Source organism: Monodelphis domestica, chromosome 3 (assembly GCF_027887165.1).
Source record: "Monodelphis domestica isolate mMonDom1 chromosome 3, mMonDom1.pri, whole genome shotgun sequence".
Classification (NCBI taxonomy): Eukaryota; Metazoa; Chordata; class Mammalia; order Didelphimorphia; family Didelphidae; genus Monodelphis; species Monodelphis domestica.
In genome coordinates, this window is record NC_077229.1 from 241597595 (window position 1) to 241625578 (window position 27984).

The 27984-nt window shown below is 36.4% G+C and overlaps 1 protein-coding gene across 1 annotated transcript in view; it reads left to right on the forward strand.

Annotated features, from left to right (window-relative positions):
* Nucleotides 1-3522, forward strand: part of LOC130458097 (WAS/WASL-interacting protein family member 1-like) — a 29722-nt gene extending 26200 nt beyond the window's left edge. The window contains exon 4 of the mRNA XM_056821063.1: nt 3389-3522. The gene's annotated coding sequence lies outside the window, so the exon portion shown is untranslated. The remainder of the gene's footprint in view (nt 1-3388) is intronic.
* The last annotated feature ends 24462 nt before the right edge of the window (nt 3523-27984 follow it).

Consider the following 27984-nt stretch of genomic DNA (forward strand, 5'->3'; position numbering starts at 1 on the left):
ATTAATGGGTTTATTACTGGGGTAATACCCTCAATTGCCTCTTTCAAGAGGGGATACTGAGGAATGGAAGGAGGTGGGCCAGATTTAGTTTTTATATGCACAGGAACAGCTAACTTAAGTAAGCCTACATCAGCAGAAGATGTGGCCCAAAGAGATTCCGGTATATCTGCAAGTATTGCAAAGGTGGGATGCTCTTTCCCCTCCTGGCTCTATGAAAGAAGTATAGGGAGTAATTTTAAAGATTCCTCAGGTACTTCCAATGATAAGGAACCATCTGGGGAGCAAGTTATTGTGGCTCTGAGTTTGCATAGAAGGTCCCTCCCCAGCAAATTTAAAGGGGAGTCAGACATCAAGAGGAAAGAATGTTGTACTTCTAGGGGTCCTACAGACACTATCCTAGGGAAAAGCTTTTTAACTCTTTGGGATATCCCTGATACTCCCATTACATTCTCTGAGCCAATAGAATAGCAATGTAAATCAGGTATACTCTTTTATACAGACCTAGAAGCTCCAAGTGTCCAAAAGACAATTATAATAGATGTTACCCACCTTAAAGGTAACATGGGGCTCATCAGTATGGGGGGGGGCAGTGAATAGGGACAATGGGTAGTAGGACATCAGGGTCCAGAAAATCAAAGGTTGTATCCTCTGATTCTTGTGCCCCATTTGGGAAGTTCCTTGGGCACCCCCTGAGGGGCATTAGCACCCCGAGTATTTTTTGGATGAGTTCCACTTAAGTTATATTATTGTGGAGTCATTTGGTTTGAGTTATCATTTTCCCAATTTCTATTCTTATAGTTATCATTCCTAAAGTTGTGGTTTCCATTATCATTATTATAGTTATTTCTATAATTATTATTTCTGTAGTTGTTATTAAACTGCATATTATTTCTGATTACGTTGAATAAAGTTCTATACTCTATCATTCTGTGGCCCTTTTTCTCACAGAATTGGCAGGTATTGGATTGATAGTTAGATTCTTGGAGAGGGACAAGTGCCATTGGTTGAGTATCATGCCCCTTTTCCAATTTATCAATCTTATCTTTAAATATTTCAATTGTTTCTCAATTTTCTGTATGAGATCATTAGTCTCTTCTTTTTCTTTGTTTCCCTTTGAACCATATAGAGCAGTTTTTCTTAATTCTTCAAGATCCATTTGAGACCATCTTGGGCAAAGAGTTCTAAAATAATCCCTGATCACTTTGTAAGAGTTCTTGACAAAGTGCCTTCTAATTTGTCTTATGCAATTTTCTTTAGAAAGGTCAAAATCTAGGTATTGACCCCCAAACTCAATTATTCTGTCCTTGAATCTGGAGGGTGTCTTCTCATCATTTTGCTTAATTCTTTAAAATTCTGTCCACTTATCCATGCTGTCAGCGCACTTTTTCATGGTAGTTAAGATGGCCTCCCTACATATAGTTGTATAGTTGTAAATAATCCTCAGAGTTGTTATAGTCCCATTCAGGATCCTGAGATGGCCAGTGTGCTGCATTGTGCCCCCAGGCTTTATTGACATGAGAAATTATTTTATTTTTTCTCATGTTCAGTTAAAAAAGCCTGTAGCAAGTTTTCAACATCTTTGTGAGATGAATTATACTGAAAAAAATATGTCTGTCATCTTTTTCATTACTAGAAAGGGATCTTGTTCATATGTGGGAACATTTCATGTGAATTCATTCATTTATTTCTTGGGGAGTAAATGGTATATTGTGCCTTAGAGTCACTACATCCCTATTGCGTCCTATTTCAGGTACTTCTCTTAGAGGAAAAATGCCTCTAGTTGAATTTGGTACCTGTGAGTCAGCTTAATTAGAGTTTTTTTAGAAGGACAAGATTTCCTTGGGGCTGGAATTGGTTTTTGGGTAGGAGAAGGAACAGGAGAAATTGGGATTTCAGAAGTTGGGATTTCAGGAGAAGGGTCTTGGGAAGTAAGTTCAGCCAAGATTTGCAGACTACAAGAGAGTCCAGAGGTTGAGCTATAGGAGAGGTGTTTTCCATCTCCATTTTGGGGGAAGGAATTTCCTCATTTAGAGGTTTAGAAGCAGGGTCAGACATGTTTTGGGTGGGATCAGTATTTGCCACTTGATCTTGTAAGAAGTATTTAAAATTATCCAATTGGTTTTACATGTTTTCCTGAATTTTATCTTCAAAAATTTTCAAGGTAGCATTTCTCATCACAGTATTTAGGAGTATAAAAGTGAAATGACCTAAGAACATAAGACATTAGAGATATTCTGAAATCTTTAATGTCCTTAATTTATCAAACGTCATACAAATTTTGTAGAATGTAGTATTCATTTATATATATGTATATATATATATATAAATTATTTATAATTTTGGTTTTAGTCAGTAGATGTCACTACTGGCTAGGGGTTAAAGTTAGGGAGTGAAAACAAAAAATGTGGGTGTAGTGTACTTTGTTTTTAGAGCCTTTTAATTCAATCAAGTCCCCTAGGCCAAAAGGAGACAGAAAACAAAGCCTTTTGCCTGAGGCTAAGGCTGAGTTTTTGTTTTATTTGAGAGGGGTCACAAGCCTCCTCTACTTCCTCTTTAGGGTAAAACCATTTCTGTCTTTGAGCAAAGCCTCAAAGGCTTTGGCTAGGAAAAGCCAGCCTCACCAGGTTTTTTACTTATCATTTAATTTTAAAATTAGAGACATGTGGGGGCTTGGAAAAAGAAAGGAAAAAAAAAATTAAAGTAGACCTCCAGAAGCAGGACTTTCTCCAGGTTTCTCACCACTAGTTAAGAGTACTCCAGCTAGTATTGTCAGTAAGGGTTGCCTAATTGGGTTGTTTGTTCACTAAGGGAAGGGAGATTTTGAAACAGCTTCCCAGTTAAGACCCCTTAAGGTCCTGTCCTTTTAGTTAAAAACAAAAACAAAAAACAACAAAAAAAAACTGGCTGTGTTCAATTCAAATTAAGGAGAAAAGAGAAAAAAAAATGTTTTATCCTCACCTGATCTCGTAGCTGTATTTTGACCTGCTGAGTTAGACCAGGTCACAACCTTCATGGATTAGCCAGACTGTAAGGGGTAAATTTTGGAGTTTTGACTAAAATATTATACTAAAGGTTGCCAGGGATGTAATTCAATCCCTATAAAACTACTCAAGTCAGATTGGGAATTTTATGGTGGTTTAATTAATAGAGAGGGAAGGAATTAAGAAGAGAGAGGGAAAGAGGTATAAGATTTCTCTCGTCTAGCCTAAGCCAAGGGAAGTTCAGAGAACTTAGCCATGAGGTCTACTCTGAGACGAGGGGCCTCCTAAGAGGATAGTGCTTTTAGGAGGTAAAGGAAAAAGGAATCAGCCTAAACTCTGAGAGAGAGCTCAGGGAAGACGCCTTACATGACCCACGGTACTGAGTTTCTCCCACTTTTTTCACCAAGGACACTCACCGCCAAACCCAGACAAGAGCTGCAAGCACACCAAAAAGCCAAGAAGCCCAGCATGCTGCCATGAGTCACACCACTGTTGAACCCAAGGTCTCCACCAGAGAATGATCCAGAGCTCAATGCCTCAGCTGTCAAAGAGAGACTGGTAAGAGCAAGTGACGCGAATATATAGACTTTTTTATAATATCACTTCCTACATCTCACATGTACCAATTGTAGCTTAAGCTTGACTTAGGATAGTCCAGGGGGTCTGTCAGTTGTTTCTTATTTGTCACTTGCTAGCACGTTTGTCATAGGCCATCTTCCTCAACACTTAATCCTTAAGTAGGGGTGTTTACATTCCTGTTTGTTAGGATTTTTTAAACTAATCAGGGCATAGAAAATCTAAAATTCACACCTCACAGGAGTCAGCCAGTGTAAGCCCACACTGAGGCTTAAAGTCCCTGCCCAAGCCTGAGGTGAGGCCCTGAGCCCCAGCACAAGGTAGCCCCCAGTACTCTGAGGCCTATAAGCCATAAGCAGACCCTATAGAAGACTGATTCAGCAGTCACAGGTGACTTTCAGCATCCTCAGCTCACAGGCTGTCATACCACTTTGGAAGACCTGAAACTTGCAACTTGCAGAAACCAAGAACTAAAGCTGAGGGTCATAGCAAGAAAAACTGAAGTTTAAGAGGGTGCCTTCTCTACTCTAAAAACAGTGCCCATCTTTAAGATAAAAGTGAAAGTTAAGAAAAAGACTGGGAAAATGAGAAAATATTAAAAAAAAATTAAAACATGTAAGTATAAAATGTTTTAATAGCTTTAAATACACAAGGACTTTGGGGATATACCCAATATTTGCACCTGGTCAGACATTGCTAATTCCAATTAGTTTAGTAATTTTTTAAAACTCAGGCAATATCCAACAATCCTAGAATTGAACTTCAAAAACCTGAGTGGCAGGAGGAGAAATAAACTGAAAATATATCAACAATAAATTGACACTTTACCAAGGGTCTTTTTTATTATCAGATCCAACTCTATGTTTTTCATTTCCTGGGAAGTTGAGGGCTGAGAGTTGGGACACCTAATTTGGAATTTGCAGCTTAAATGGACATTATCATCTTCCTATACTGAAGTTTTAACTACTCAGTGATACTACTAATCATTAACCTAATTCTATTTACAAAAAAAAGGTAATTCTCTGGCAAGTCCAGCATTCCACCCTCACTGAAAGGAAGCATTGGGTAAAAGTCAAATCTTCTACTATTCTCAGAGCATGGACAATCTTCTTTCCCAAGATCTACCTCTTTCTGAATGGTCATATTGTCTTCTTTAGTCTAAAAAGAGTATTTAGTATGGATTTATCCAATTAGAATTAGTCCTGAACTCTGGCCTATCATATATCTCTTCATCCTCCCTGAGTCTAGTAACATAAATCTAGTAACATAGACCTTGGTGTAAAGGAATGAGTCTCCTTATGAACAGATCTATCAAATTATATTCAGTGTTTTGTTCTTTTTGTATAGAATTAATAAAGGGATAATAATAGAATGTCTACTGGACAGCTTCATAGTTTAGCATCTCTTAGACCCAGGCTGTTATCAGAAAGTATGAAAATTTAACCTAAATCTGTATCTCTCTTTCCTTCTTAAAAGGAAAGTTTCATTTTGAATTTGAAAATCCAATTTGGTCTCACCCTCACCCTTTGATTGGATTTAAAACAAGGTCTGAGGCTTATCTGGATAAGAGAGATGCATGTGCACTCTGGGAGGACAGCTTTTCTCAAAGTGGCTCCCTGGTGTCCAGGAAGATGCTTGCCTCTTGCCCCACATGACTCCTGGAGTCTGGAAGACTGAACTTTCAACTGGACTTAGGTCAAGTCAGTTTAATCAGGGAGACTCACAAAAAGTGTGTGTGGTGGGGTTGTAATTAGTGAAATTGAGGAAGCATGGGAGGTAGTTCTTTTTTTTTAATTAAATTAAATTTATTTTTAATGGGAAATTTTTGTTTAATTAATCAATTTAGAATATTTTTCCATGGTTACATGATTCTTGTTCTTACCCTCCCCTCCTCCTTCCCTAACCCCCTAAGTTGATGCTCAATTCCACTGGATTTTACACGTGTCATTGATCAAGACTTATTTCCATATTATTGATAATTGCACTAGGGTGATCATTTAGGGTCTGTGTCCCCAATCATATCCCCATCGATCCATGTGATCAAGCAGTTGCTTTTCTTCTCATGAGAAGTATTTCTGGCCAAACAGTGAGAGGGAATGGAGATGCAAGATAAGCAGAGAGCTCAGATTATTAGCTAGGAAAGATGATGTGAGACTGGCCAGGTGGCTGTATACCTTTTCTTTCTTCAACCTGCTTTTTATTATTTAATAAATAATTATAAATTAATATAATCTCCAGAGAATTTCAATCTTAACAAAAGCATACATCGGTATTCTTCAAACTCCAAAGTTACAATAAAGACATAGTTCAGTTCAACTGAGTTTAATTCTTCTTTCTCCTTCCCATAGAGGAGCTCCTGTGAGCCAGCAAAAGAGTGTAGAAAAGAAAACACAATTACCAACTGATTTTTGACACATGGCATCCAGTAGATTCAGTTTTTAGATGAAAGGCTAGAGAGAACTCTAGAGTCAGGTCTTGGATCTTCATTATGGCTCAGGTATAGAATCTAATGAATCCTAATAAAGACAGACTTTCCTTAAACAGTTTATACTTTCCCATTTGATATCTTGTCATTGACCGGGACTCCTCACTGCTTCTAACTACTCTTAGACTATCATTTACGGGGAAATGGAATATATACAATGGCAAGTCAAATGAGTAGAGAAACTCTATGTCCTCTAATCTTCTATCCTCTTACGTTAGTCTGTGGCACTTCTGTCTTGGCTGCTGTACCTGCTTCTCACTGGCTTTAGTTACTGTTTTTTGTAGAGTCTCAGTTTTATAGTCATTTATATCTTCAAAGACTTCATAATTGTAAAGTTATAATGAGACATGGAGCCCCTGTTATGCAGTCAGACTGAGATTGGGGTCAAAAGAGATAAGCTAAATAGAATAAAATACAAAGAGCAATGTAGCCTTCTTTTGGAAAACAAAATCTCTTTCAGAGTAATCCGATTAATCCCCTCTTCATGGATGGGGAGAGCATTTTGTATACTGTTTTAGAGTTATGATCCCAAATTCCAACACACCATAAAAGTTGAACTATAGAAGTATGTGTTCTAATTCCAAGGGTAACCCCTGAATTACACATAATTTAGGCACGAAAGTGTCCACTCACCTACCTTTCTCCTACAGTACCTCCACTGCCCCTCACATGGTAACAGTTATAAATAAACTTGAACTTTATAAATTATAAATAAAAAATAAAATAAATTATAAATAAATATAAGTTATAAATAAGCTTGAACTTGAGATCTATGAGCTCAGAATTGCAGAAAGGAGGAAACTGTGGAAAACAGAAATTAAGTCCCAGGAAAGATTCTGGCTACCTTCGTAGTAGCCTGTGAAAGGCTCTTAGGTTACTTACAAAGGGTTCCCATTTGCCCCTTCCCCTAAACCTTGCATACCACTACCCACATTACATTTAGCTGAGATTAATTACACTGACAAATAATGGGAATTCCAGTTAAAGAGAAAGAGAAACAAAATTTTAGAGGATTGAATACTTTGGGGATAATAATGGTCCAGATCAGCTGATACATTGGGGTATTAGGACTATATGAGAGCATTGAGTTTTTATGAGAGTTCATTATACCAATTATTCATTTCATTTTTTGGAGGGGAATCCCCTTTTAAAAATGCAAATGCTTCTGCAAAGGTAAAGAGGCTTTTCAAGACTTCTTAAGCATTTCAAAAGATCCATGACTGAGTGCCTTGGGGACTCCCTAGGTTCATGCAAACCTAAGCAGTATTATTTTTCCTGTGTTGGTGTAACTAAAAAAGGCCTTCACTTAGTGGCCAACCTTCCTTGTAGCAGTAAGTCTCTCTGACCTTAGCTAGACTGCTCCGTCACTGGGCCAGCATTCAAAGTCCTTCATCCTGTTGGGCAAGGTCTTGATAGGAGTCTGTGCTCAAGTGATGAAGTCTCTAGCAATATAGGACCAACTCTGCACTATGATAAGGGATCAGAGGAAGCCTTCGGTGAAGACATTACTTTGCATAAATTAATTCGCTAAGATTGCTTTTCTTTGAACACTTAGTTGAGATCAATGGCCCTAAAGAAAAATGGGAGTCTAATTAAGGGAGGAGAGAAACATAATTTTAGAGCTCTGAACACTTTGGGGGTAATAATGGTCTAGATCAGTTGATGCACTGGAGTTGTAGGGAAGCATAAGAGCACTGGCTACTTATAAGACTTGGAAAGAGGGAAGGGATGGGAGATGTAAACCTTAAAATTTCTTAGACTTATGAATGTTGAAAATTTCACCATTGGGAAATTTCATACTTGGAAAAAATTTCCTACTGATAGTAAGAACTCTATTGGAATGTGAACCCCCTTGGCATGGGAGGATCTTTCTCCTCCCTACCTAAGACTACTTTAGGACAGAAACCTTTTGCTAAACAATGGAAAGGGCTTTGACCTATGCTTAAGCATAGAACAGGAAGTTCTTTGAGTCATGATTGATTTTAGAATTGATACAATAGAGATACTTGGAATGACAGAACCAGGTCTTGGAACTTCCAATCTCCACCCTACTCAGGGAACAGGATTTAGGAAGGGCTGCAGCAAAGGATCAAGATTTAATTATTTGAGAATATGACCTTCAACAGACATGTGCAAAGGGGCAGACCTCTGGGTGGTCCTGGGTTAAGCTAGAGCCACCATTGGCACAGGGAAGACATGGACAGTGATTGGTAGATGTGAGAACTGAGGGGAGGGAACTTAGATGGTTTCCTTAAAGATAGCGGGGTCTGAGGACTAGGGGGTTTGAGAGGTTTTGCTCTGAGAGGTTGTGCTCTGAGAAGTTTTGCTCTGAAGGAGTCTGAGAGGAGAGAGGTCCTGGAGGGAGAGCTCCTGGAGAGGTCTGAGAGGAGGGCTTGCTCTGAAGGAGGTTGGAGGTAGAGGCCCCTGAGACTGTTTCTCCATTTTGGTCACGTGAGTGATAGGGACTGATTTCTTTTCTTTGCCTCAGCTATCTAAGGGCTTGGGCCTTTTGGCCCAGCCTAAACAGAGGGGTATTTAAGCCCTATTACCTTCTCTCCCCTTTCTCTCTCTCTCTCTCTCTCTCTCTCTCTCTCTCTCTCTCTCTCTCTCTCTCTCTCTCTAATACCTTTCTTCCTCCTGTTTGTAATTAAAAACTCCATAAAAGGTTGACTGCTGACTTGAGTTTTCATTTAGGAATTACATAGCTGAATTCCTTGGCGACCTTAAATTAATATATATCAGTCTTTTAAAGTGATTTCCTTGTCATAGAGATGATATACAAAAGGAATCAGAAGGGACATGAACAGGCAGTTCTCAGCCAAAGAAATCAAAACTATTAACAAGCACATGAAAAAGTGTTCTAAATCTCTTATAATCAGAGAAATGCAAATCAAAACAACTCTGAGGTATCACCTCACACCTAGCAGATTGGCTAACATAACAACTAAGGAAAGTAGTGAATGCTGGAGGGGATGTGGCAAAGTAGGGACACTAATTCATTGCTGGTGGAGTTGTGAATTAATCCAACCATTCTGGAGGGCAATTTGGAACTATGTCCAAAGGGCGATAAAAGACTGTCTGCCCTTTGATCCAGCCATAGCACTACTGGGCTTGTACCCCAAAGAGATAATAAGGAAAAAGACTTGTACAAGAATATTCATAGCAGCACTTTTTGTGGTGGCAAAAAATTGGAAAATGAGGGGATGCCCTTCAATTGGAGAATGGCTGAACAAATTGTGGTATATGTTGGTGATGGAATACTATTGTGCTAAAAGGAATAATAAAGTGGAGGAATTCCATGGAGACTGGAACAACCTCCAGGAAGTGATGCAGAGCTAAAGGAGCAGAACCAGGAAAACATTGTACACAGAGACTGATACATTGTGGTACAATCGAAGGTGATGGACTTCTCCATTAGTGGCAATGCAATGTCCCTGAACAATCTGCAGGGATCTAAAAAACACTATCCACAAGCAGAGGATAAACTGTGGGAGTAAAAACACCGACAAAAAGCAACTGCTTGACTACAGGGGTTGAGGGGATATGACTGAGGAGAGACTCTAAATGAACACTCTAATGCAAATACCAACAACATGGAAATGGGTTTGAATCAAGAACACATGTGATACCCAGTGGAATTGCGTGTCGGCTGTGGGAGAGGTGGAGGGAGGGGGGGAGGGAAGAAAAGAAAATGATCTTTGTTTCCAATGAATAATGTTTGGAAATGACCAAATAAAAATTAAAAAATTAAAAAATTAAAAAAACAAAACAAAACAAACAAAAAAAAGGAATCAGAAAGTTACCAAAGACAAATCAGAGTTCAAGAAAAGGGAGAGAAATTCTTTTTTTCTTAACATCCCTCTTCTATTACATAATCCCCTTCTTCCAAGAAAGATCCAGAGTTTAGGCTAGTCCTATTAACACTACAGTTCAGCTATATTATTAGTTTAAAAAGTTTTTGTAAGTTATCTTGGAAACCTAAACACCATTTATAATATAGGCTCTGTGAGAAAATGTTCCAATTTCCAAAATAACTTACATAAGAACTTTTATAACTAATTGCTTTCCAAATTGGGGGATTGCTAGTGCAAACATAAGATAATCATAGCTATCATTTCTAAAATTTCATAGATTTAAAGATTTTAAAAGAATTTTATATATGTTATCTCACTTGATTGTCACAAAAACTCTGTGTAACTGCATTTTAGAGATAGAGAAATGGAAAAATAGAGAGATTGAGTATCACACAGTTACGTGGTTGAGGCATGATTTGAACACAGGTCTTCTTGACTCTAAAACCAGGACTCTATACACTCAGTGACCCAGACGTAAAATGCAAATTCAACATCCCTAAGAATCCAGATTACAAATATTAAAAATACCAGTGCCATCAAAAATAAGAAAAATATTTTACTGATTCCAAACTGAAATAACTAGTAGCTCTTTTAATTTTTGTTTTTGTTATAAGGAAAATTTTGCAACACAAAATAAATCTGCCTAATGAAAGAATTGAGTGGGTAGAAACAAGCAAAAATGGTTTGAGGCTACAAGTTCTGAGTAAAAAGGCAATTTCTTAACCAAAAAAAGGTCAATATTACATCCAACTCTGAATTCTTCAGAGCATCTTTTACAAATGTCATTTAGCATAAGTTAAAGTCAACTGCAGGTAATAGAGACTTTTCCAAAAGAAGAACTATTTATTTTCCCTTCAATTCACACCTTCTCAAGGATTTCCCAAAGGATTTCCCAAAGATTCCAAATGGTTCAATAATTTTCACATATCACAATTTGTATTTACACACTGTGATGAAGGAGAGCTTCCTCTTGCATAATTTTTCTTCCCTCTATTTTTTACTTTTCCAGAGCAGGATTTTTTGTTTTTGTTTTTAGTTTCCAATCTAGAATTTTAAAATTGTAGTCCTAAACTTAGTAGTGGGTCATTCTTGCTACATCATTGATTTTGCTACCACTTATGTCCCTTTAATTTTATTTTTATTCCGATCTCTAGCACCTTTATATTATAGTACAACATGCAATAATACAATTTGGGGGGAAATAGAATATGCTTACTGAACATCTGCTGGTCTATCACCCATTATAATTCAACACATATTAAATACTCTGGTGGTATTTAAAAGTGCTGTTAACAACAGGGTAGAACATGATTACATGGGTTTTTATTATGAGCCAGACACAGAATAATATATAAAGGAAATAATTTTTACTACAGTTTCCAGAACTTTCATCTCCAGTCCCACTACTCTACCATTTACTTAGTTCAGTACTTTGTAAGGTCACAGTTTTAATGGCATTGGTACATTTCAACCCTTCTCCCCTTTAGTAGATTGTCATCATGAATTGTTGTGGCTGAAAAAAATTAATTACATGTCAAGCAATTCCCTGGTGATGAGCCTCTTCAGACTCAACTACACTGGTCCTAGAGCAGTGGTTCTCAACCTCTCAATTTGTAGCAATGAGAATACATAATGCATATCAGGTATTTACATTCTGAATCATAACTGTGTCAAAATTACAGTTTTGAAGTAGCCACCAAAATAATTTTTTGGTTTGGGGTCACTGCAACATGAGGAACTGTATTGCTGGGTCATGGCATTAGAAAGGTTGAGAACCACTGTCCTAGAGAGTCCTTTCCAAAGCTTACACTTCAGAGCTTTTCTACATAGGTGAGATAGTCACAGTGATGGTGAGCCTTTTAGAAGCCTTGTGTAATACCCTGCCCCCCCCCCCCACTGGGTGCTGTGCCTTTCCTCCCCCAGAGACTGAGTACTCCCCCCCAGGGAGTGGCCCAGGCACTCAGCTAAAGGGGAGATAGTAAGTGCTTCCATTGGGTTGTTGGGCAGAAGGATAGAGTGGGGTGTTGGAAACAGGGAAGGGAGAAGCTCCTCTTGAGTTTCTTGGCTTTTCTAGTAACTAACTCTGGTGGGTGATGGATGTGAGCCCACAGAGAGGTCTCTGTGTGCCATCTTTGGCACATATGCCATAGGTTCTTCATGTATAAATGGAGATTTTTGAACCTTTGACTTTATTCCCCATAAGTCCTTAGTATTGCCCCAAATTCCCTATAATCTCTCCTATGTCTCCATGTTGGAAAGATCACGTTATTGGTATTTAACTGGCAGTAACTCCTCCCACACCCTCTTTTGGCATGCAGCCAGTGGTGATGGTGGTAAGGTGGGGATTTTGAAATGGCTAATCAGCCATGGGCACGTAGTTTTTATTTTATATCCTCTTTATTCCTTGATTTCTAATGATCATTTAATAAACCTCCTAAAATATAATATTTTTATTATTTGAGATTAAATTTAAAAATTTAAATTGAATTTTACATTCATCACAGATCTATGCTCCCTTCTCATTGTCTTTGAGGACCTTCGTGCCAAAATGAGGCATAACAATCATATTTAAGTGGATAATTTAATTCTTATTCATATTCTCATTAATTTCTTATTAATAAGAAAAGATATTGTTGTTTCAAGTCACTCCCCCTCTTTATCATGGACCATTAGTTACAAATTGATATTGATTTTCCTTTTTTCTATTAAGTGTACACATTGTTTTAATACATACACACCTATAAATCTAATGCAATTTGGGTGTGTGTGTATATGTATATATATATATATATATATATGTGTGTGTGTGTGTGTTCATATATAACTAATAATATATAATGATTCACTACATCAAATTATTTTATAAATTGAAAATCTAAAGTTAAGGTTTGATTAAATTTTTAAAAAATATGTCAACATTTTATGACTTCAGAAAGTTTTAAAATCCTAAATTAAACTCACCTTCATCCTTTTCCATATGAGGAAACTGAGACCTTAGGAAGTTAAATAATTTGCTAAAAGTTACACTGCCAGTCACTGACTGAGCAAAGACAAGAGTGCTAACGTCTTAACTCCTAGACTATAGCTCTCTAGTATATGCCACATTGATTCCCTAATGTGAATGAAATAGCTCTAAACAGAGAAGAAATCCTGAATTTGGGCTGCGGAGAGGATAGAGGATAGGCCACAAAGCAGAGAAGCCATAATGGGAAAGGTTCATAGGAACTTAGTTTACTTCTCACTTTGAGAGTTTCTATCCTATTCGCTTTGTCAGAAGGAAAAATCTGGCATAGGACCCAGGAAGGCAAAGATACTACATGGTGAATGCACGGGGGAAACTGGTTTCAAATCCAAATGAAAACTTGACATATTTATTAAATATATGGTATTTTAAACACATAGTTTGGTTTGGATATAGCACTATATTGTGATGTGGATTCATTTTCCACTTACCACTAGGTTATTTCTATATGTGACCCTGCATGTCTTACAATGCTTACTTAAGACAATCTTCTCTGTGATCATATGTGAATGCCTGGGATAAAAGTAAATATTTTCAGTGAACATGAGCTTACATTTTTAATGTCACAAAGTAAAATTTTATATCACCTCACCTTTAATTTTTCCCTCTTAGTAAATTGCTTATAATGTATGTTGATGTCAGAAATAATTCTACTGACACATTATCTATTAGCATAGTGGGGGTAGTGATTTCTAAAGTGATAACAGTAAATGTTAATAGATGTTACACATGTGGATTAAAAAAAATAATAACCACTCATGTGGATTCTTTAAGGGGTTTTAAAATCCAGTTTATTTCTAGAAATGATAAATCAAAGCATTTTCAAATTCATAGCTAATCATTTTAATCCCTTCATTCGTTCAAAAATTATTTGTTGAAAATCACTCATATTCAGGAGGACCAGAACATGCATTTTTTTAATTTAAGAATTTTATATTAGGCATTAAAAGAAAAATTCTGAGTTTTCACTAATGGAATCTATATGTGTTCAGTGGGTAGCATATTAAAGGCCTTAAGGATATTAGATAATTTAAAATGCATTTACTCTACTTCCGAAATCCTATTCTATAATTTATTTGTGATTGTTACAGGTGTAATATATTCACTAATAAATTATTCTTGCGGAAGAAAGGTACTCTTCATTGTTAGTAGTTCAAACTTCATAAAGCAAGATCTGTTCTTCTGTGGGTGATACCTTTTCTTGGACTAACTAAAAATAAAAGTAAAGTAGGCGAGATTTTGACAATCACTTTCGGCTTATCAAACCAGAGGAAACACAGAGATATTGAAATTAGCATTTAGATTTAATTAAATTTAGTGGTACAAATAGTACAACATTAAAAAGAGAAAGGTAGAATATCCAGGTGCAGATTCAAAATAAATTTTTTTTCGGATTGTCGTGTTAGGATAATGAACTATCTTACTGGTTGCATGATAGTAATTCATTTATATTAATTCCCCAATAAAACACTATCTTTATTAAAAATCTGAAAGCTTTTTCTTTTTTTTTCTACTCTCTTTTTAAGTTACAGAAGGCTAAAATTGGGTCTCTAAAAATATAATTCAAATACTCATTAAAAATACTCACCAGGTTCATGAGAATCTTTATGGGTCTTTCAAGGCAGACTTTTTCACACTACTGTTGCTAAATTATTATCATCACTGTTGTGACAATATAACCATATATAGGAAAAATGCCACTTAACAGAAGAAAGAGGTAAAAGAGAAAGATAGGAGCTGAAAGGTAGAGAAGGGAGAATCAGCAAAGAGAAAATCCACACAATCAAGTAAGAAAAAAAGCCAAAATGTTTCCATGTTTTGAGCATTAAGGAAATCACCAAAGCCAGTTATATAAGAATCATAATTTTCTTCCATGAGGAATAATATCTTTTCAATAACTAACTTCTTTTTAGATATGAGTATGTTTCGCAAGAAAATTGCTAAAGTCGTTCAGGAATATTATTTTTAAATCCTCTATATAATTCATGAAACTTTTCATTAGTTTTTTCTGGTTTACAGGACTTTGTTTTAAATATTTCTAAAAACATGTCAATACCTTAAGGCTCCATGATTCTGTTGTCTGTACTTCCTTCAAAAATATAAAGTAATCTCACTGCCATGGTAGTCTCCCAATTTGTAGCAGAAAAACTAATTAACTATTGGCCAGACTTCTGGTGATGATCCTCTTTAAACTAGCAAGGCTGGGTATAGGATCATATATTTGATCTTTCTCTCTCCCAGAGGCTTTAGAGATCATGAACTCTATCATTTTATCTTTGTGGAAACTGTCTGAGAGCTAGGTGACTTGTCCAAAGTCACACAGCTAGTAACTAACATCACTTGGACTTGAATCAAGTCCTTTCATTTTGAACCCACTGCTCTTTCTACTATACCACCCTTGTACTACAGACACATACCAGAAGCTTGTATGCAACATCTTTCAAGGTCAATATGACCAGTAAAAACTTGGGATCCCTTGTCAGAGCCTTCAAAAATTTAGGGTCATGTGTATAATATAATGAGGCATCAGAGCAAAACTTTAGTCATTAGTAATAATAGAATTTACATAATGCTTTAAAGATTTGGAAGACACTACAGATATTACTTCTTTTCATTTTATCTTCACATAGCTCTTGGAGATAGATTCTATTATTATCCCCATTTTACAGATAAGAAAACTAAGACAGAAAGGCCTTAAGTGGTTTGTCCAGAATCACACAACTAGTCAGTGTCTAATGTTGAACTTGAGCCCAATTCTCCCTGAGTTTTCCTGAATTCAAATCTGGACAATATCCAGTAGAGTCTAAATGGAAGAGGGATTCCTTGTAGATGATGCAATCTTTAAAATGCAACTGTTTGTGGATGACATTGTGCTGATTTCTGCAACCCTTGAATATTGCTCCCCCCCTCCCCCAATGAGATTCATATTTCAAGAATGGTTTAGTTTTGGCCAGCACAAAGAGAGAGGAGGAGCTCCTTGGTTTGAGCTGCAGGGTCCTTACAGAGTCACACATTTCCTCCCTCTAGGCTGCCCCCAGAACCGCCATCCGTTTAGTTTGAGAGCCTATGTAGTATTTTTAATGCCGCTTGTGCTGCCTAGTTTGGGACAGAGAATGAAATTCCGAAGTTTAAAAGGGAGGAGTGATCTCAATTCCAGAAGCTTCCAAAATAGGCAAAAACCCCTACAAATCTGGGTTTGATTTATTGTTTTTGTGATGGTCTAGACTGAAGGGAGTGATGGAAAAAATGTTGATGATGTAGATTAAACTTGAAAATTACATATTTTAAAATTTAATCCATATTATTAACATTTCAATGAGCAGATTAAACTTAAATATATGTTCTTTTCTGAGAGCAGGTTGTTCTACTTTCATCAGCATCCCCCTGCTAAAAGTAAATCCGGAAGAGAGCTGGGAGATGGAAAGCTGATCAAGCTCAGGCAAGTCCAGCACAGTCAAGGCAACAGTAGTGGAAGGGAGCTGAGTAGATTGAAAGGAAAGTGACAGAGCCACAACCCTGCAGAAAGTCTATTCAATAAGTCTCTTTCTGGGAAACAAAGTCGAGCCTTTGAGAAAGGGAGACTCCCCAAAAGGGGGTTCCTTCTATGGACAACTCTGGATTCTGTCTAGAATAGTCCTCTTCTTTGTTTACTTTTCTGGTGGCCTCAGTAGTGCCTGGAGGGAAGACACAAACTGGATTCTGACATTCCCAGACAAAGTCCTAAAGGGGAGTGGTGTATGGTGCTGAACGATAGAGATTATGGGGCTGGAGGGAGGGACAGAGACAGACAGACTGACAGACAGACAGATAGATGGACAGACAGAGAGAGAGAGACAGAGACAGAGAGAAGAGAGAGGGAAAGAGAGTGGGAAAGAGGGGGAGAAGGAGAGGGAGAGGGAAAGGAAAAGGGACTGAATCGTGCTCAAAGATCAGATACTGAAATAAATTATAATATGCTTTTATAAATACAGATTTATTTTAAGTGGGTGTACCTATTAATTGATTGTTATAAGAGGCAGAGCTTTTCTGATATTCTGTTGATATAAATAATGGACATTTGTTTCCTCCTGTGTTGCTAAATTAGAACTTTTCATTAACACTAGTTTCATTTGACAGCTTGGCTCATAAATATTCAACTAATCATTCTGTTGAAGTTTATGTTATTTTGTTAATAATATTGTTCATGCATAATCCAAAATATTTAAATAGTATGTTTGTATCTTTAAAGTCATCTTTCCCTTTTGTAAATAAATATATTTATCTTACACTGCAGTCTTATGATAGGCATAAAAATAGAAATGATGAAAATAGACTTAATAACATTAATAGAATAATAGTCTTTATGTTTCAGAAATAAATGAGTTAAAAGAAAATGAGGAAATTATATTTCAAGTTAATGTTTATGTTTTTTCAGCAAAAGTTTTCTTTTAAGTTTTATTGGTGTCTTTTATGCCATGCTATTTCCAAATATAACTCTCCCCATATAAACAGTGCTCTGCCTTGAGACAAAGAAAATCAGTTCAGCAAAACTGATGGGTTGGGTGTAACCGTCATGGTATACAACATTCATCATTTATAATGTGCCCTCTCCTCTCTCCCTGATGGAAGGAAGTATGTTTTACCAACTGAGCCCTAAAAGCAATATGAGTGATTGCATTCAATTAGAATTCAGCTGCCTTTTAGTTTTGTTTTCAGTCACATTATTGACGTCATTATGCATATTGTTTTCCTGATTCTGCTTTCTTTGCTATATATCAAAAGAGTTTCCCCTTTTATATTTTTTCCTACTAGATCTACATGTTTCATATTAATTCTAGTGAGTGATAAAAACGATTCTCAAGAAAAAAAAAACCTCAATTTCAAAAATCCATTCATTTCACTTCATTCTAATCTTAGTGAACTATTTGGCAGAGGTTTTTTCTCCTTTCTTAATATCAAAAAAACATTTTCAATTGTTCTGTTAAGTACCCTCATTCCTTCTTATCTTGTTGTAGTTTCCTACTTAGTAACATTTTACAGAATTTATTAGAGAGAAAGAAAGTGAGCAGAGACAGAAAGACCCGATGGGTGACTATTTTAATAGCCCCAATAATAAAAATCTAGACTAGGCTAATGGAAATAGGAATTAAAAAGGAACACATTTATTTGATTTTAGGTGTGTGTGGCATGTATGGATTTCATCTGTTTTAGGGAATTACTGGCATAGGATTTCCCTCCACTGATGCTCATGAACAACTCATTTGCAACAGAGTTCACTGGGACCCTGAAAGATTAAGTGAATTGACCAAATCAGTGTCACAGTGAATATATATATATATATATATATATATATATATATATATATATATATATATATAACAGAGGTAAAACTTGAACTCAGCTCATTCTAAAAGTTAGCATGATATATGAATTGAGGAACGTGAAAGAAAACCCAACCAGACTTTATGACTGCTTTAACCTCACCAACCTGTATGAATTAATGTTCTCCAAACTTCACTTATAGAAAAAGTCAGGTTTCTGTACATACAAGCTTACCAAGAGGTAACAAGACTAATGTTATTCTATATTGTTACTGTACTATTTCTAGACAAATAAAATGTTTTTAGCTTCAAAACTAAGTATCTCTTTGCTATTTAATAGGATTTTAGAAATGAGAATGCTCTTTCCGCTAGGAAAGAGCACCAATCTGGAAGTTAGGAGACTCCCATAGTAAAATGGTGATGATGGATATCTAACACATACTATGTGACAGGTACTATGCTGAGTGTTTTTCAATGATCTCAGTTGATCATCACAACTATCCTGGAAGATAGGTGCTGTTATTTTCCACATTTAATGGATGAAGAAACTGAGGCAAACTGAATTAAATGATTTGCCCAGGGTCACACAACATTTAAGTGTCTGAAAATTCTGATGGACTTATGATGAAAAATGCTAACCACTTTCAGAGAAAAAACTTGTAAGAGTCTAAATGAAGATTTAAGCATGCTATTTTTAAAAATTTTTTTCATCTGTATATTTTTTATTTAGGATTTTTATTTTATATGAATATTCTCTCACAACATGACCAATATAGAATATGTTTTGCATGATTGTACTTATAAAACCCAGATCAAATTGCTTACCATCTCAGGGAGGAAAAATGAAAAAGAGGGAAGACAATTCAGATCTCATAATTTTGGAAAATGTATGTTTAAAGTTATTGTATGTAATGGGAGAAAAAAATTAAATAAATAGTAAATGTCTGAGGCCATATTTGAACTTAGATCTTCCTACAATCTAAATTAGTTGGGAATAATTCCTTAACCTGGGTTTTGAGGACTGAACAAATTGGTTCCACCTACCTTTTAAGCCTTATATTCATGCTTTTCCCTTCATGCATTCTACATTTTAGGCAGACTGAAAAATAACTCTTCCTGAACTTACCATAGCATCTCCTTCCTTTGTATATTTGTACAAGCTGTAATGCACTCCTTTACATTCCCCTTTTAGAGTCCTAATTTCCTTCAGGAGCCAGTATTTCTAAGAAGCATTTTCAGATCCACTGAGATATTAGTGCTTTTCTGCCATATCACATTATCTTATGTTTATTCATCCATGTGTATATTTTATCTTCAAATGGGGGAGGAAGGAAGGGAAGGAAATAAGCATTTGTTAAGCACCTACTATGTGCCAGGCACTGTGCCAAGCACTCAACAAATACAATTTTAATAAAGACATGCATTGATGTATTTTTGTCCTTTTATCCCTACCATTTAGTACAATCCTTTGCAAAAAGTAGGCACTTAAACAATGACTAAGTTTAGTTGTATTGAATAGTACTAACTTCCTTTTTTTCTTGTCTAAAAAAGTGAATTTGAATAGAAATGGAACTTTTCTTTAATAGCTTAAAATATGTGGACTTTCCTCTTTCTTTTTGGTTCATTCCTGCCATATATAAAAACTGCTGATATATTTATAAATATCCTTTAAAATCTCAAATTTTACATCTACTTAAAAAAAGGTACTTTAAATCTCTATATACCACTATAGTATGTGGGTAAACTGCTAATTTTTTTTTTCTAAAAAAATCCTAAAACCCAATCATCTCAGAACCAAATGCCACTTTAAAACAGCTCTTGTAGTCAAGCACAAAGCTGGAAAAAATTAATAATAATAGCTAGCATTTGTTTATAGGTTTAAGAATTGTAAAGTACTTTATAAATAAACATTACCTCATTTTTTTCTCACAACTGTCCTGGGAGGTGGGCATTATTATTATCATACTCATTTTACAGATAAGGAAATTGAGTCAGACAGAAGTTAAGTGTTTTGCCTAAAGTCAAGCAATTAATAAATGTCTGAAGTAGAATTTGATTTCAAGCCTTCCAGATTACAAATCCTTATGTTAAAATGAATAATTAAAAAAGATAAAAAATTTTCTCTATAGTATTTAGGAACTTGGAGATAAATAATTATAACATCTTAAAGCATTTATAGTAAAGTGTATACCTATGTAAGACATCATAAAAAAAGAAAGCAAAACAAACTTCATCTTTTTATTCCTATTATTTATTATGTTATAAAAATAACAATAAAAATAGCCTGTGTAGCATAAATTGAAATTGATTATTTTGAGCCTTGAAGCTCTATAAGCCTGTTATCTGTTGGGCAAGTCACTGAACCTCTCAGCCTATTTCCTCACCTGTAAAATGAGATGCCTGGACATTGATGGCCTCTGAGCTTCTTCTAGGTCTGAATCTGTAAGTTGTATACCCAATCAACTAAAACCAGATTACTTCAGTTAAAACAAAATTTCCATTCTCTTTTTATAGCTGGAGAGATTAAAACTAATTGAATTGGGGGGGGGGGAAGCAGTTAAGAAAAGAATATAAGTCCATGATGATTCATATTATGAAAAAAGTAATTAATATGTACAGATCTTGAATTTTAACTTGTGTGTGGGCTTCGTGTACAGCACTGCTTCCTGAATGTTTACAGCTAATCTTGAAATACTTTCCATTCCCAAATAGGTCAAAGTGAAATATCCAGACACCATTCCCAGTCAACCAGCCATAAAGTCATTCTGGCTCATGCTGCAGCTAATTAGCATGACATGCCTAGATTAAACTCAGTACATCAGTATGGCAAAGTTAGCCAAAAATGTTCCTCGATTTTCCAGGATGAAAAATATGTTTTAAAAGTTTTAAGCCTCAGAACTGAGTAACCAGGCACTTTCAAAAGAGAAATCTGTGAAATCATGGAGACTTTTGTCAATTTAAGCCCCTTTGGGCAATTTTACCCTGGTCTATCTCCCATTTAAGCCCCACCTTTTTCTTGTCCTAGGAATCCTAGGGATTGGATTTGTCTACACTCTTCCAAAGGCATCACCTCTATTTTTTTTCAACTTTTCAACTTAATTCCTTTCCACTTAGATCTACTCTAAATAGGATGAATGTTCCCAGTTTATTCCTACCCTGTATTCAGTAAAATTAGTATAAAGGAGGCTAACTATATATGCCTCACTAATATTAAAGCTTTATATTTTGACCTTTAAACCAAAAAATCTCAAGTGTCAAAAGAAGACAGAAAGGATGTGACATACTGAGGGAAAGGGGAATTAAAGTATTCAAAAGGAGTGGGGGGTGCTGAGAAGGCAATATGGCTTATTAGGTCTGGTTGCCCTTGCCTATTCCTCTCCTTCACAAGTATCTCCCTTTAACAGAATAGCCCAAACCAAGAAATGCACCAGCTTTCTGAAATTCTGTTTGCACCAGATTCCAAATTCCATTCCCATTGTTCCAAAGATCCTTGGTTCTAAATTCCTCAGTCCTCATCTAAAAATCAGTCTTATTGCAAGTGTAAGTTCACAGGAAGCATGATTTTTATACTGTTTCATATTGTTTATACTCCTCAGCCTATTCAAAAGAGGCTGGAATGTGGGAGGTGTTAGCAAACTGAATTGTGCATTTGCTAGCACTTCAGAATTTGAAATAGTATTTCTATTGCTTGGGGAAGGGGTCTGAAAGATGTTGAAGAGGTACAGCCAAACCTTAAATGTCATACATTTCAATGATCTATTGTCTGTTTGCCCTTACTGAGTCTATGTCAAGAATAAAATGTTTTTTGCATTTAAGCATATTTTGTTTGCTCACTTGGTACATCAACTTAATCAATCATGACAGAAATCAGGGTTCTATAAAATACAACATATTCAGGGAACAAGTGGGATTTTGTAGATGCAAGTTTTCAGAAGTTGATTTAGATTGAATAAATCCACAATAGTACAAACACACACAAACACACACATACAGACAAATACCAAAGAGACATAGCCTCCAGAGAAAGGTTAATTGAGGGCTAGAAGATTGTCCATACCTCTTTGAATTATAAAGAGCTCGGCACTTCTGCCCCATGCAGTGGAAGCGAATAAATATGGAGAAAGTCATGACACTCTCCAGGGACAAATCTTTTTTTGCTAAAATAGAATCATGTGATTGGCCAGCAACATCACCTCCGTGATTAAGCATGCAACCCTATTTGCTTGAGGATGTCAGGGAAGACTTTTTAGAAGTGCTAGTACAAAAGATTGATGAATGAGCAGGTCATGAGGAAATGGAGATAACAAATGTAAACTAACATTTTTAGATGTTTGATGAGAGGAGTTTAGAAGGGGAGAAGAGGTTCTCTCCCTAGACTTTAAGTTGTCCTATAGTTACCTCATAGATGTACTTACCTAGAGAGCTCTAAGCTGTTCTTGGCCCTGCCACAGTCCAATAGTTTCTTCTATTTTCATGAATCATATCAATTACATTTTCCTAAATTTTTTTTTTAAACCCTTACCTTCCGTCTTGGAGTCAATACTGTGTATTGGCTCCAAGGCAGAATAGTGGTAGGGGCTAGGCAATGGGGGTCAAGTGACTTGCCCAGGGTCACACAGCTATCCTGACTCAATCCACTGAGCAACCCAGCTGCCCCACATTTTCCTAAATTTTTAAGGCTTGTTCTACTAGTATATGAAGAACAGTTTCTTTGCCCTAGTCAAGTTGTTGATGAGTTGAAGATGGAACAGGATAGCCAGACACACAAGGAGAAATCATGAGAATTTTGGTTGCTGCAAATTCAGTATGAACTAACAGAGAGACATGATAGCCCAAAAGGCAAATATAATTTTAAGCAATCTTATGTCCATGTTTATTGTCAAGACATTCAACATGGTAACAGAGTTCTACCAGAAAATCTTGGTGTTTATTGGACATACAAGTTAGCAGCTTGATGAAAGCTACTCCATACCTAGTTGCTGAAAAATTAGACAACTTTCCTATTTAAAAAATATCACCAGAGCAAAAAATTGGAAAATGAGAGGCTGTCCTTCGATTGGGAAATGGCTGAACAAATTGTGGTATTTGTTGGTGATGGAATACTATTGTGCTCAAAGGAATAATAAAGTGATGGAATTCCATAGGGACTGGAACGACCTCCAGGAAGTGATGCAGAGCGAAAGGAGCAGAACCAGGAAAACATTGTACACAGAGACTGATACACTGTGGTACAATCGAATGTAATGGATTCTCTATTAGCAGCAATGCAATGATCCAGGGCAATTCTGAGGGACCTATAAGAAAGAATGCTATCCATATCCAGAGAAAGAACTGGGGGAGTAGAAACAGAGAAGAAAAACAACTGCTTGATTACATGGGTCGATTGGGATATGATTGGGGATGTAGACTCTAAACAATCACTCTAGTGCAAATATTAATAATATGGAAATAGGTCTTGATCAATGACACATGTAAAACCCAGTGGAATTGCTTGTTGGCTACAGTAGGAGGGAGGGATGAGGGTAGGAAAAGAACATGAATCATGTAACCACGGAAAAATATTCTAAATTAATTCATTAAATAAATAAACAAACTTAATTTAAAAAAGGGGGAGGGGGAATCACCAGACTGGCAGTAGACCTTTAAAGACAATTCCCTACAATCACTTGCTATGGAATGTGAGTTAGTTGGACTCCTCCCTATAGATGTTAAGTGATAGAGATAAGTTATCTGTCATGAAAAGACTGTAGGATACAAACAATGGATCAGAAACAGATATTTCAAGTAAGAAGGCTTTATGTACATGCAACCATAAGTTTGGGGTATGGGATAGCAATAAATCCAGAGGCAGGCAAATTATTTTTTGCCTGAACCTTCCTCATACAAGTATTTTAAAGTATAATCCTCTTATTGCAGGTTTATTGGAAATGTATAGAAATTCTACTTACATATTTCAAAAGATGAAATTATGATAGTAACTGGGTCAGAAATCAGAGTTCTTAAAGAAGAAATGAATAAGAAAAACCACTGAGAGGACAATTTAGAGCACATGACAATACCTCCAAAAGAAGAGATTTTGAAAAAAAGAAAATGATAGACTTAAAGCTCAAAAAGCAAACAAACAGGAGTGGAAGATATTGCAGAAGAGAAGAAAAAGGTAACTTTGAGAGAACAAATGAATTCTATATAAGCCAAAACACTAACCTTGAAAGCAGTTTGCTACAAACTTATCTGGATCATCTCCACCCATTTAACTATTATTGTTTCTTCACCAGTTACTTCTTAAATCCTTACAATGTGACTTCCAACTTAATCATGCCTCTGAAAGTGCTCTGTGAAAGTTTACCAATGATTTCTTAACTGCCAAATCTATTGTCTTTTCTCAGTAACCATCCTCTTTTATCTCCCTGCAGCTTTGATTACTGTTGATTTCCCCTCTTACTGAATCCTCACTCAGTTTGGCTTCCTTGATACTGCTCTCTACTTATTCTCTTCCTACCTATATGACTTTCTATGTTTTTCTTTATTGAGTGATCATGTGTTTCTTCCCCTCTTAGCTGTAGTTTCCCTCAGAGTTCTGCCCGGGGTGAACTTTTCTTTCCTCTCCACAGTTTCTCCCTTTATGATCTCATATCCCATCTCCTTAGTATGCATATGACTGAAATGAATTCTTAATCACTCTCTTGAACCTTAGTGAGACATTTCAATTAAATTCAGTCCAACAAGTATTTATCAGTCATTTATAATGTGCAAAGTATTGTTTTAGGCAAGGGGGACACAATGAGAAAAATGAGATAATCCATACCCTCAAGAAACATAATCTGGGAGGGGGGGGATATAACATGAAAATCAAGTATGATACGAAGAATGTTGAGGAAGGAGAGAGCATTGCCAACTACTGAACATAACTTCTTGGATATCCCATTGGCATCTCTAATTTATCTTGTCTACAATGAAACTCATGATTTTCTCCACTCCAGACTTTCCTATCCTCTAAACTTCTTTACTTCTATTAAAGATACTATCATCTTCCCAGTTACCCAAATTTGTAACTTTGGAAGCATCCTTTAGTCTTGTCTCTACTTCAACCCCCATATTTTAATCAGTGATCAAATCTTTTAAGCTATACTTTCACATCTCTCACTACCATCTTCTTCCCTCTGTTTGTATAACTCCCTCCCCACCTTTTTTTAAACCCTCTTTGCCTCTTTTTTTAAAGCCTTTATTTTCTGTCTTAGAATCAATGCCACGTATTGGTTCCAAGGAAGAAAAGCAGTAAGGACTAGGCAATGAGGGTAAGCGATTTACCTATGGTCACACAACTAGGAAGGGTCTGAATCCAGATTTGAACTCCAGGGGCTTGGTTCTCAATCCACTGAGCCACCTAGTTTCCTCCTTATCTGTGGTCTCTCAGAGGGGAGAGAAGCCACAAGGTAGGAAGATAGAGACAGGATAGAAGTTTTTGATACCACGAGGGGAGTGACGGAGTCCTATTAGAGATATGAGGTGGTCAGAATGAGTCTTTATTAATACCACACAGGTCAGAGAGATGAATAGAGAAAGATTAAAGATGGAGCTTGGCCTCTGGCCAAGCTCCTGCAAGGACAGCCATCAGCTAGCCTGAAAGGGAGAGAGGGCGAGAGAGAGAGGCGAGGCGGAGCTTGCTGGGCCATAAATACCATTTGCTACGTAGTACATAGGGATGACCCTCATTGGTCAATGACAAGGCATAGGTGTGGTTTCTCTTAACCAGGCGAGAACAAAGAAACTTGTTTTCCCGCCTAACCTGGGAGAAGCTGGGGTCAAGGGTCAGAGGCCTTCCCAGCCATGAGCAATACTGCGCATGCTCAAGACTGAGCATGTTCTCTTTTAAGGCAATCTGACTGCTACACTTATCCTCATTATCTCTTACCATTTTTATTTTATTTATTTATTATGTCCATAATAGCCTCCAAAATGGTTTCCCTGCTTCTGGACTTCTTGTATGACATCCTTCAATCAATCTTCCATCTTAATCATCTTAAATGACAGGTCTTACCATGCCATTTATATGCTCAAAAAGCTTAAATGGCTGCTTTTAGCTTCTAAAATAAAAATGAACTTATAAACCTGTCATTTAAAGTCTTCCACTTTTACCTAAATCTCCTGCTTTATTTCATATTAATTCACTTCATGAGCTCTTTATTCCAGTCAAATTGTACAATTATCTATCTATTCCCCAAATTTAATATTCCAGCTCCTACCTTCTCATTTGTTTAGACTGTCCTTCTTGCCTCAATTATGCTCCCTCCTTTTCTCTGCCTGTAGCTATCTCATTCAAAAAAGTATCAGAGGTGTTTTTAATTTCCTCCCTAAATCCAGCATCACTTCCTGCACTTCCATGGTGACTGGGAACATGATTTGGGAAGTATAGGCTCATGGCAGGAAAAATTTAAATACTAGATATATCTGGAATAGGCTAGGTAATACTTTTTTCCTTCTCTTTTTTTTAGGGTAGGTAATTCTAAATAATAGATCAAAAGTATACATATGTTTTTTATTCATTGCTGTCCATTTAAGATAGAAATTCCTGAAGTAGCAGGAAAATTTGGAAAGAAGACTTTTAGCTAAGAACATATTGTCTGAGAGGCAGCAAGGTGGCTTTAGTGGATTGAAAGCCAGACCTAGAGATGGGAGGTCTTGAGTTCAAATCTGTCATCAGACACTTCGTAGTTATGTGACCCTGGGAAAGTCACTTAACCCCCATTGCCTAGCCCTTATGGCTCTTCTGGCTTAGAATTGATACTTAGTATTGATTCTAAGACAGAGAAGGTAAGAGTTTAAAAAAAAAAAAGATGTCTGATGACCAAATTTGGATATATAATTCATGCCTTAACATTGAAAAAATGTTGGATTCATGATCAGGAATACAGTGGATTTAATAGAGGCTGGTCAAAACATATTTGCCTAAAATCTTGTAAAATAATTAAAAGGGCTTTAATTTGAGAGGAATAAAATTACCTATTGATGTTTACCAAGGTAGATAATAGAAAGCATAGCTGATATGGAGAGAAAAGAATAGCAGTAGAGATGTTCAGTAAATCACAGAAAGAAAATTCTAAGAATCAGCAGTAAAATCCTTAGATTCAGATGTCTAGAAACAAATGCACAAGATATGGCTAGTTAATGAGGTGGACCTGACACCTTGAGGTGAGGAGAAAACTTTGACTTCTTGGTTGTAATGGTGATAATCAGGGGAGCATCTTGATCTGTCCATCTAGGACTATCTCATGGAGAATGCGTGGAGATGCGCCTATTCCCTAGCACTTGCAGAAGTACATGAACAAGCAGAGACTTCTGGTTGGTCTCTGGGTATTCCCATCTCTGGGGCAATGTCAAAGAACCAGAATAATTTTTTTAACCCATACTGTTTCTCATATTTGTTACTGTACACCTATGGGGCTTTTGTATTTTAAGACTTTGTGTGGTGAAGAAAATAATTTCCTATCTCTGATCTGCTTTGTGTATTAAGTGCCTTTCTAGAAGGTATCCTGTTTATCCCTTTTGGAGAAACCCTAGATAAATTAAACCTGAAGTTTATTTAAGAGATTTTTATCAACTGTTATACTATCAGATAAAGGACCTGATCATGCAGGGTACAAGAGCAGGCTGGTCCCCTCACCTTGGGATCATAATTGTTATAACTATTGCTGATAAGTTCAAAGAATATTATTGCCAGATGTTCTCATTTCTACTTACGTAATTATCTTCTTGGTAAAATTTAGGT